We start from the raw sequence: 12,436 nt of genomic DNA, 5'->3' as shown, positions 1-12,436 counted from the left end.
ACCATGAGGGACAGACTTCAGATCAGGGATTGTCAGGGACTGGGTGGGGAGTGGGGAGGGAGGGAGGGAAGAGGCTGACCACTAATGGCGGTAATACAGCTGTTTGTCTGTCAACATTCATAGAACTGGTCACATAAATATGTTGAATTTTACTGTATGTAAATTAAACCTCAATATACTTAAGGAAAAAAGAATAACTCACTGGAGAAGAGACCTCCCTTTTGCTAGAGTTTCTCATTTTTATATAATTGTAATGGTCAATCCTTTATGATACTGATTCTGAGTCACGGCAAAGCCATCTTCCCTGCACGGACATAAAGGGGTTGTTCTTCTACAGATTTTTTCCTAGAATTTTAATGGTTTTGTTTGTTGCATTTAAAATTTTGACTCTTTAGGAGTTTATCCTGGATGAAGTACAGACCCACCTTTTTCTTTTTACAAAGAGCTACTCAGCTGTTCCAATACCACTTATTTAATTTAGTAAGTCCACCTTTATTCCTGATTTGGTTGTAACCATGATCATATACTAATCTGGAAGATTAATTTTAAGTCCTAGCAATTTATTTTAACTTTTTGGCTTGAAATATATATATATATAAATCATGTGACATTCCTTCAAATACCTTCTTTTACATGTTGTAGAATATATGCTTGAAAAATATTAATACGTTTACTGAATAAAATATAGATGAACAAAACTTGGAAAGTGAAGTAGTCCTAATTCTGCCATTTATCAATGTTAATATTTTCATGTGTATTTGATAGGCATGCAGGTACACACACATATGGTGTTGAATAAGCTACTATAATAACCATATTGGAACATTTGACCCTTGAACAATATGGGTTTGTACTGCATGGGTTCATTTATATGCAGATCATATGCAAAAAATCATCATAAACAAAGTCAAAATACAAATAAGGGAAAAATATTTGAAACTCATTATCACAAAAGATTCTTTTCCTTAATATATAAAGAGCTCCATAAAATTAATAAGACAAAGGCCAGCAATAGAAGAATGCTCCAAGAATATCAAAATACTTGTTCAGAACAAAAAGAAATACAAACAATCATTATATACATTAAAAGTGCCCTGACTGGTGTAGCTCAGTGGGTGGTGCATCGTCCTACAAAGCACTGGTTCGATTCCTGGCCAGGGCACGTGCCTGAGTTGCGGGCTCAGTCTGCACACAGTCAGGGTGAGTGTGAAAGGCAACTGATTGATGTTTCTCTCACATACTGATTTTCTCTCCCTCTCTCCTACCTTCGCCTTTCTCTAAGAATAAACAAAATATTTTTAAAAAACATTAAAAAGTACTGTTTCATAAAATACATAACAAAGTCATTAGGTTGAACCATAGTAAATTACCGATGGGCTACCATTTCTGACCTACATAAATTGCAATTTCATGTGGTTCACCCTAATACAATAAAATAATACTTTTCATCTATCAGATTGGCAAAATTCCAAAAGCTGAGCAACACACCCTCCCAGGAAGGCCGTGGGGAAACACTCTCACACAGCACCGCGGGACGTTCTAACCGTGCAGGCTCTGCAAAGGGCAGTCTGGCTGAACTCATCAAAGCTTCCACATCTGTCAATTTATCCTACAGATACGCCTACACACATATAAAATAATGAATGTGCAAGATGCAGAAGATACATACATACAATATATATATTATACATATATACTACCTTTCACAAGGGGGGTAGGGATATAACATACAACACACACACACATACACGTATTTTTCATATTTGCTTGTATCTGCAGAAAAGAAACACTAGGAGGAGACATGAGAAACTGATACAAGTGGTTATCTATATGAGGAAGGAAAGAGGAAAGAAGGCAGGAGTAAAATCTCTCAGGGTATACCTCCTGCATGGTATTGGTGGTTAAAAATCAAAATAAAAAGTAAATACAAAAGTTCAAAAGTAAAATTGCGTATTCAGAAAAACTGACCATTACAACCACAATCTTAAATAACGAACATTACTACAATATATAATTTATATACTTACAAAGATTTTTACCACTACCAATGAAATAATGTTAAAAAAGAAGATCCTCTCTCCGCTCTTCTCTGCACTCTCTTTTTTTGTGGCCTCTCTTGCCTTCTGGCTTCCTGTTGGCTTTGGTGGATGGAGGCACTGGCTGGAGGTCAGAGGTCAAGAGACAGGCTCGAGTATTTCTCCTGTCCTGGCAGCGGGGGCATGACCCCCACTCCACATCCCCCACATAAGCACACCTGCTGCTCTAGTCGTAACTCAGTCTCAGGAACACGGTTTGCTCCTTTGGGGTGGGGGATGGGCATGAGCAATCATTTGCCACTTTTGTTAGCCCGGTGTGCCCCAGTATCTCTCGTTGGCTCCGCCATCCCTGCGAACACCTCTGTCAGTTACTGCCCCGGAGAATGTCATCGGAATCTCATCTGTTTTGTGGTGGAAACCTGGCTGATATGTTCAGTCATCTGTTTCTTAAAAAAAAAAAACACTCAAAATTCATTCTTTTCTCATTTCTATATCCCAAGGCCGGTTTATTTCTGGAATATTCCATAAACACACACACACTCTTGCTCCCATGTATCTTTACTACACTTTCTAGGTTCACAATTTTTCTTCCTCTGTCTTCCTTTTAACAAGCCTCTTAAATTTGTTCTGCGTAGCCATAAGTTAACCCATGAACTCACCCCACTATCCTTCACCAGAAATACTTTTAACAATTGTACTCTCATCTGTCCAGCCATTCATTCAGAAAATACTGTTTGAGAACTTAGACACTGTGATTCTAATGGCATGTAAAGAACAGACAGATCCTTACATACTCACGAGGCGTTAGGCTTCTGTGGGGAGGAAGAGATAACTTGACCATACCAAAAAATGTGCAATGGCAGCTGTGTAGATGCTATGTAAGCAAGATGTAAGAGGGCATACGTCTCTAGTTCGCGGATTAGAAAGGGATCCCTGGAGGAAGTGGTGTTTGAGCGGAGGCCGGAGGGGTGGGTGGGCGCTGACCAAGCAGAGAGCATGGACACTGAGTGAGGGAAGCAGCCGTTTCTGGCTCCTTTTTCCACAGCCTTTTTCCCAACAGGAATGCTCTCCTCCCTCTAAACTTTCTGATCCTTACCTGGTAGTTAGGTGATAGGGGAAACACAGTATCTTTTTTCCAACCCAATTTTCATTCATTCTCCTCACACTTCCAGACCTTCAATTCTATGTAAAATCACTTGTCATCCTCTCTACCTCTCACGACACAGTGCAGAACAGCCTTGTCCTCTCCGTTCAAAGTAAACTGTATTCTAATGGCTTTTTCCTAAAAAGAAAATCCATTTTGTACCTGCTAAGTTGTTGTGTTTAGTACTAAAGACTTCAAGGATAAATGTGAAATGAACCTAAGAAAAATACAACCCAAAAATTATAGGAAGCATATTCTATTTTTTCCTAAGTGATTTTTTTTTTTGCTTGTTTGTTTGCAATGAACAGTTTATTCTTCAATTCTAACAATTAAAAGGGGGGGGGGCAAATTAGCATGATCCACTGGAAAAACAGAAAGAAAAACCTCCCCCAACTTCTCAAGGTTGCCAACATCCAGAACTATTTGCAAAACTGGTCCTATCTCTGGAAGGACATTTTCCTCACCCATTTATATCGCACAGGATGAAGCAAACATTTTTAAGATTTCAGCTTTTCAAATGCGTGGTACTTGTGATAAAGGCTGTTTTCAAGCCCTCGTCTTCACTTAACCTGCCAACCAACATGGGAAACCATTAGCTCAGGCTGCTACAATTAACTCAGGGCTGCTTCTTGAAAGGCTCACACAATTCCCAGCTACTTATCATGCAAACAACCTGGGAGACTCATTTTCCTTGCAATGCAGTAGGAGGGGTAAATTACTGAGATAAGTAGATTATTGGGGAAAAAGTCACACTCAGAGGCCTTATGAAATGATTAAGCCCTGGGAAATTCATCCCCTGAAGTCCCGGCTCTGATAGCGAGCATTCACTGCTGACTCCTGGACAATCTACAATGAAGGACCTTCTCTGGAAGCAATAAATACTCTGACTCTGCTGAATTTTCACTTAACTTTTCAGACCAGTGGGTTCTTTAGTTTTGATGGGTGAGAGTCACCGTCTATGAAGTAAACTAAAGGGAAAGGGGGAGGTTATCAAACTTATAAGGTTTTAAAGTTTTTCTAAAGTAGTAGTACAAACACGAAAGCCAATAAAATGATTACTCGAGGAAAATACAGTCTTACTGACTTCCTTGTGTTAATATTAACTTCAAAAGCTACAGCAAGAGAAACCATTTCATATTTGATTAATAGCCATGTTCAAGTCTATTGTGAGAAAAATGTATCTTCTCTGTAAGAAGTACTTCCTTAGAGCGCACATTAGTCAATGACCAAGTTGACTATTATGAGTCAAGTTGATGAACAGCCTGAAATACTATTTCAGAAAAATATATATGGAAAAGTAATGTAGATAAACGTAACCGTGACTGGGAGACAGAAAACAAATCTTTATTTTCTGGCAAGAGGGGGAAACCAACCAACCAGCCGGGAGTTCTGACAACCAGCCCCTAAATAACAGCTTCAAGGAGCGGCCTGTGAGTGTCAGCGCGGACTTCCTGCCCCCCGCGGCTAAACTGCGACCGGCTGGTGTAAAGAAGCACATGTTTCCGGCGAGTAGGACCGGAGGCACTCCAAGGCAGGGCAGGCACTCATTCGTCACTACCCTTGGAAATAGTCAAGGAATTACCAAATCTTTAAATCAAGATTGGAATCTTTAATTCAATGGAGTGAAATACTTCTTCTGCTTCTTATAAAGTTGAATAGTCCCCGACTCCCAGGAACTTAGGCTTCCTCCTGCCCGTCTGATACAGCAGAGGGCTGGAGAGATTTCGCCTGAGCCAAGGCCAGGAGGGTGAGGAGCTAGGAGGCTGGGGGTGGGTGGGGGCGGGGCTTCAGGGAAAGGGCAGTGGATGACAAAGGAGCGACTCTCCTTTTTTCTGAAGGGCGGGCATTGCGGGGTATAATGTAACCTGTTCTGTCTCAATATGAAACCTTCAGTACACTCTATAATTCATCAATATTCTTGAAGCTGTTCTGTGTGTGTACAGCAGGTACATGCTTGTTTGGGGAGGAAAAGGGTGAGATGGGATTAACCTCTTGGGGGGGCGTGTTTGGAGTTGGGGGGGTGGTGGTCCGCAGTGATTGTTCCCATTCAGGTTATGTCACAGCTGCCCCCACTGTTACAGATGAAACACCTGAGAGGCGTGAGAGGTTAGGAACTTGCCCAGGGTCTCACTGCTGGAGCTGGGATTCAGACCTACACTGTCTGATTTTGGGGCTCCAAGTCTAACACCACACTAGGCTAGTGGAGGGAAAAGTGCCAGGTGATAGCCCAAATTGCTAAGCTTCATTTACGGAAGCATGCTTCGCTGGACATACCAGAATTGATATTCGTAGGGTAATATAGAAAATCCATCACTCTAGATATTCAATAGTTGCCCAGACACATTTATCATCAACGGCATAACACCATGTTTCGCCAACAGAATTGGGATTCAGATCAGAAGGTAGAGCAAGGAAATAACATGGGAGATAAAAAGAAAATTTTCTCATTAAAAAATGGCAGATATATTAATGGAGTGCTGCTTTTTGAAACCATAATATGAGACAGTAAGAGTGAGATATTAATCATATTTATGATTAAACAGAAAAAATGTTTTTAATATCTATATAAAGATGCATGTATCTTGGCATCTTTTAAAACAAAGAAAATGCAAATAGAGTACAATAATTGAGCACATGGACAATTTGAATCCCAGCTCAAACATTTACTAGCTCTGTGGTCCTGGGCAAATAATTTAGCCTTTCTGTACTTCAGTTTCTTCATCTGTAAAATGTGAACCTTAAATGTCCTCATCTGACTATACTGTTGTGAGGATTCAATGAGTTAATACATTAAAGTGCTTGCAATTATGCCTGGTGCATGGTAAGTACCTTATGAGCACTATTAGCTAATATATTCTCATCACTAACTATGTGGGAGCAGGGGGTACTACATTAGCATGCGCATGGTCAGGGTCACTAGAGCCAGTAAATGCACGGGTAGGTCCGCAGTGAAGAAACTGCCCGCCGGCGGGCATGTAGTTGAAATAAATACTCACTGGGTTGGGGCCTACAGGGAAAGAACGCTGGACTAATATGTGAGGGGAATAGAGATGTATGACGAGACAAATGGTCACTCTCAGGTTAAAATGCAGGTCTGAGTGGAGTGAGAAAGTGGAATGGTACATGGATGGGGTCAAAGAGGAACTTCCGAAGTGATACAGTTCCAGGTCCACTAACTCCAGGAGGTAGCCATGGAGATGGAGAAATGAGGAAATCATAGTGTTGGACAGATCACCATTCCCTAGCACGAGGGCTCAAGATGGGCAGCAGAGATAACTGAATTGAGTGCCAAAATCCTCAAGAAACATGGGTGGATGACTGGGCTGTCAAAATACTGTATCAGTGGGGGTTTCTACTGTCGGTGACAACATCCACTATTGTTAGCTTGGGCAAAGGGAAATTTTTTTTGAAGTGTACTGGGAGCTTAAAAAAGTCTTTAGGACAACTAGAAAACCAGATGTGGAAGACACACAAGCAGGACCAACGGAGCCAACGACAGACAGTTGTGCGCCACTGCTGTAGCTGCTTGCCACGTGCCACGAGGGACCACAAGAACTAGGGCTAGACTCTTTCCTGATTTCCCACAAAGAACGGGACGCTCCCAACCACCATCCCACCTGAAGACCTCATCTCCATGTGCATCGCTCGATCCTCACAGTGGCCGCTTCTACCTCCAAGTCTTCTTAGGTAGAAGCCAGGCCACACGTGGGTACCTTGTGGCAAGGAGCCCGTGGGATGTACCCTTTAATTTTCCAGTCTCTGTAGTTCCAGGAGGAAAAGGAGGAGGGGACTGAAGTGGGCGGTGAGGCAGCCAATCAAAACCCTTGCCCTGGCTGGTGCAGCTCAGTTGGTCGGGTGTTGTCGGGTAACCGAAAGGTCGTGGGTTCTATCATGGTCCGGGTACATACGAGAAGGCAACCAATCGGTGGGTGTTTCTCTTTCACATCAATGTTTCTCTCCTTCTCTCTTTACCCCTCCTCCCTCTTTCCTTCTTCCTCCCTCCCTTCCTTTTTCTCTAAGAGCAATGAAAAAAATATATCCTTGGGTGAGGATAAAAACAAAACAAAACACAAACCCTCTTTCCTCTGCTAGTACTGGTGATGAGCAGAGTGGGAAAAAGATGCTGATAGGACACGGTAGGACTTCCCTGAGGGAGGACAGGAGAACAGGTGCTGAGGGAGCTGTATCTTTATGGTTGTGAGACATTAAAGTCATGGAGAAATAAAGACCCTGAATCAAACAAGGTGCTATAAGAGGAAATCTATGCTTTAACTGAGCCAGTGCTAGAAGCAATGTTCTAGAAAAAGGGAATTATTTCATGATGACATATTAATAGCCATCTTTGTAATTCTGGGTCCAGCTGAGAGGAATTTCTCCTTGTACCACTCTCTCCTTACCGCTTCCACGCATCCAGGCCCTCTCTTTCAATGAGCCTGTTTTAATTTCCCTTACTCTACACACACTTGCAGGAAGGGGTTACTCCCTTTACTTCAACCTCTCATACACTTTACCCGTATTATTCTTATACCATTTAACTCATTTTGTCTTGTTTTTAGGTTATTTTCCTTGATTAGTAAGACAGAAATACTAAACAAGATAAATAAATATTCTATAGCTGAGCACTGAGGGTAGAGGCTGAAAAATTCTGAAAGTGGAACTTGCTTACTGAAGACGTGCCCATTTCCTAAGTCATTTAAAAACACTGGGTATTCCACATACAGTTTTTAAGAAGTATAATGATTCCATAATTTAGTAAAGCTTTCCTGCATGCAAAAAAGTGATTTAGATTTATTTCTCCTTCTTGTGGCAGAGTATATGTCTGATGGACTTCTGTGTTCTTCTCAGCTCCTACTATAGTTCCTTGTACTCTAAAAATTATCTTGATGAACAAAGAATGAATGAGTTATCATATGCCCTTCACCGTATTATTTGCCAGTTTCCGATTTCTGTGAAGCCAGGTAGCCAGCCACTCTGTTTGAGGTTCATTCTAACCAAAATGCTAAACCTCTAAAAATGCCCATAATTCTGGGTCTCTTGCTCTACCTAGTTTATGAGCTTCTCACTGAATTATGAGATTGGGAATATATATCTTTCACATCTTTATATATCCTGTAATGCCCACTGTAGTACATACTCAAAGAGAATACTTGTGGATTTGTCTACGTCCCAGATGCGGACAGGCCCTAAACTTTGTCTTACTAAGGATGTCTACTAAGATTTCTATACGATATTGTACATCTGGATAGATGAATGGCAGTGGCACATATTAGATCAGATTTACTCAGGAAAAGATGTGTTCTAAGAGGAGATAAAGAGGATGAGAGGCATAAAAGAGGACAGCTTTGCAACAATGAAGAGAACTGGAGAGGGACCTTCAGTGAAAGAGAGATCTCCACAAATTTCTGGAAGACAGAAGACTAACAGGACAGGGATGACTACTCAAGCCAAGGAGGAAGCTAGCTGTAGCTTAGAAAATACACAAGGAGCCATGACTGAGGAGGGCGCCAACTTGCCAAGCACAACTGCTGAGATGTTCCAGACAGGAGAGTGAGAAGTGGAGATAAAAACAGATTCACTTAGTATCTTTATATGGATCTTCCCACCTACCAGGTGACAACACGAGCAGGCAGCCAAGTGTTTACACCTGCATAAAAAGCTGGAATGACTAGAGCTGCTAGCGTGGGCCTTGCTGTCCTCAAGTAGAGTTCTTTGCCTTTTGGCAAAGGGGGTGGGGACTCCCCAGCCACCAGGCTGTGAGGCTTGTTGTCAACTGTATGCATCTATTCACATAGAGCTTCTCATTAGCCTTTCTACTTCCAGATTTGTACATTATGAACTCACTCCCAAGATTCATCAAGCATGTAAAGCAAAGCTGATAGCATGGCATAGAAAGCACAGATAAATAGAAAAACTGACCTTAGAGGATACAGAGATAACTCTGAGAAGAGAACTGAAAAACAAAACAAAAAAATGCCCCAAATCTATAGGTAGTATTCTTGAAAAGACTTGGGAAAAATACCATACCCATAAAAACAAAGACAGAATCCAATATAAAAAAGGAACAATCAAGAATAAGAAAGAGCTTTTACAAATCGAAAGACCCACACCCAGACACATTGTTTTGACATTTGAAAACAGCAATAATAAGAGACCCCAGAGGGAGCGAGACATCCAACGTGTGAGCAGGAACCTCTGTGCCATGCATGATGAAAGAGTGATTTTTAAAAAGGGTGATGTTAAGAAGGACAAGAAGATTTTTTGTTCATAAGTGAGCCCAGTGCCATATTGTGGAAAGGGGAGACAAACACAAGACTGGGCCAAAGCTCCATGGTCTATTTGGGTGAAAGACTGGCCAGTCCCTGGATTTTCTAACACAGGTGCCAACAGGAACAAAGGCATCACGGGTCAGAGGCTACACTGATGGAGTATTTGGAGAGTCCCAAGAAGTACAGTACATCCCTGAAACAAAAGTGATCTGCGCTGGGATTAAGAAAAGCACAGAAAGGGCACACTTGATAGTTTACCTTAAAGAGCCTTATTCATTGCAAAACAGAAATGTCTCATGACTTTTTTTTAATGTGTACCATATTAAAATTGATCTAACACACCAGAATTCAGATCATGAATGGCTGACAGAACATTTCTTTTGGGCAGTCCTGATTTAAGTAAGATTGGCTTGAGGTTAAATGAACATGATCAGCTTCTTGAACTTTGATGGCAATTTTGATTCAGCAAGTCTATCACCATTTTCAGTTCTAAAAATATATTGGACTTGATTAGTAATGTTCGTCTTTTCACAGAGATGTTGAACGGTATCTCAAAACCTGTAGGAGATTAGTTTTTAATTAATTAATTTTAAATTAGTTTTTAGAGAGAGGGGAAGGGAGAGAGAATGAGAGGGAGAGAAACATTTATGTGAGAAAGAAACATCGGTTGGCTGCCTCTTGTACATACCCTGACCAGGGACCAAACCCACAACCCAGACATGTGCCCCAACTGGGAATCAAACCAGCGACCTTTTGCTTTGTGGGATGACTCCCAACCCACTGAGCCACACTGGTCATAGTTTGGCTTTATATTTAGATTAAGGTACCTGGTTATAGTAATATGTTTAAATACTAAGGCAATCCCTTCACTGTCTATTACAACAGCAAGACTCGATGGTGTTTCCCATTGTGTTCACTAGCCTGTTAAAGGCAAGGGCTGAACATAAGCTGGCACTGTCCTCTTTTATCATTTTGGTCCTAACTATGCCATTTCAGTTAAAATCCCCTGTATCTAAACTGTTGCCCTTTATTTAATGAAAAGCATTTTAGAGTGGTTGATGTATAATATCAAATAAAGAATATTTGACACTTCTTACATTTTATAAATAATCTATAAGGTCAGATACTGTTAAAACTCAGCATGACAAGATACAGCAGAAAACTTGGCCAGTGAATTCTTTAAGTCAGACTAAGTTACAATTCAGAATTGTCTTGAACAGCTATTCAAAAACACAGGTGTAGAGTTACTGTGTACATACGATGGGTAAGGGTGCTTGTGCCAACTCACCGGAGGGATTAGCGTGCAGGAGAATGGATCATCAACACAAACTTGTAAATTATGTGATCATAAAGCTTAGGATAATTAAAAACAAAATCACAGATCAAAAAAGAAGGAAAGGCCCTAAAAGCTTCCAAAGCAAAAAACAAACACTATGACAATGACAGGATAAATAAAAACAGATCATAAACAAAGGAACAAGAATCAGACCGGCAGAGACTTCTCATCAGCAACACTGGGTACTATTATACATTAAAGCAGATTCTGAATAATTTACAGTTTAGATTTCTACACCCAGACAAGCTAGTGATTGAGCATGAAGACAGAATAAAACACTTCTACGTATGAGAATTCATAAAGCATACATACAACATTGCTCCCTTTTTTAGAAAGTTGATGATGCTCTTCAGCAAAATGAAGGTTAAAATTTTGAGAAAAAGAAAGACACGAGATCAGAGACACAGTATAAGGACACAGGATTACAACAAATAGAAATACCAGGATGACAAAATGTGCAAAAAGCCCAGACAAAAAACCCAAAACAACCTAGTTTAGATTGGAGCAGAAACGAGGTCTAGAAGGGAAAGCCTCCAGGAGAACGCACAACCAAAAAAAGTAAACAATGAACAAATGAAAAGATAAACAAATAAAAACCTTGAGAGATTATCTGATACATTCTCCCATGTGGAAATTATTGTGAGGCATTTTAAAGAGATGTTGATATATTGGGAAGAATTACTCACAAGTGTATTGTAAACTGAACAAAGCAAAAAAGGCATTATCAAGATCTGGAAAATAAAAAAGTGACATAAAACAGAAAATAAAATAGTGCCATACCACTTCACTCAGCAGTAAACAATACTTACAGAGTCATGATCCCATCCAGATGGGAACAGGAAACCAAGGGCTTGAGGATTTAGGTTTCCAGGAAAAAAGGGGGATTCAATTTAGAAAAACTTCAAGATGAACTAGAGGCAAGGAAGGTAAGAAGAAAAGAAAGGCAATGGTAAACTCCAAGAAATATAAAAGGCAGTATAAAGTTCTTTTTCTGGTATAAGTAAGAAGCTATTTAGAACAAGCAAATCAGAACAGAAAGCTGGTGGGCTTCTAGAAGAATGAAATGGATTCAAAGGATCAGAGTAAGTTAGAAGCTGGGAGATAACAGGGGAATGGTGAGAAAGGCGCATGCCACCTCTCCTAACAAGAAGGAAGGAAAAGCAATCAAAAGAATTAGAAGCACAACAATAAGACCAAAAAATAATTTTAAGCAAACTAAAATGTGGTGTGGTTTTAAACCAATGATGGAGTGTAAGATAAAGGAATAGACTTGAACATTTTCCTTTGACTAACACAGGAATTACAAGAGAACTCATAGTGCACGTCTTGGTTTTTCAGCACACCTGTATTCATACAGATATACTAATATGAAAGCTATCTAGTGACTTTTAACTTGGAATCAACTTAAAACCACAGTACAGAAATCTTAATTGTAGTCAAAATGGATGCAAACCGTCAACAGTTGATAGAAGTGAAGGGTAAGAGATGAGAAAAGGTGGAAGAAAGGCAAAGCAAGCATAATGTCCATCATCAAAGGCACGGGAAACAGAGATTTAAGTCTAGTACTTGAAGTTACAATAGTAATAGACAGAGGAATAAAAACAATGATGTTGTCAAGAGGTGAGGTGTGTATGGATTGGAGTGAAATCCTATA

At 40.3% G+C, this 12,436-nt stretch overlaps 1 protein-coding gene and 1 pseudogene across 1 annotated transcript in view; one reads left to right on the top strand and one right to left on the bottom strand.

Annotated features, from left to right (window-relative positions):
* STX8 (syntaxin 8) overlaps positions 1-12,436 on the bottom strand; it is a 242,399-nt gene that overhangs the window by 40,054 nt on the left and 189,909 nt on the right. The gene's annotated exons all lie outside the window — the stretch shown is intronic.
* Positions 8,427-9,746, top strand: LOC129068714 (cytochrome c-like; annotated as a pseudogene).

This window comes from Pteronotus mesoamericanus, unplaced genomic scaffold, assembly GCF_021234165.1.
Source record: "Pteronotus mesoamericanus isolate MK-2021 breed Mesoamerican mustached bat unplaced genomic scaffold, CSHL_Meso_final contig_22, whole genome shotgun sequence".
NCBI lineage: Eukaryota > Metazoa > Chordata > Mammalia > Chiroptera > Mormoopidae > Pteronotus > Pteronotus mesoamericanus.
The sequence above is the reverse complement of the archived record's forward strand: the minus strand, read 5'-3'. Positions and strand labels throughout refer to the sequence as shown.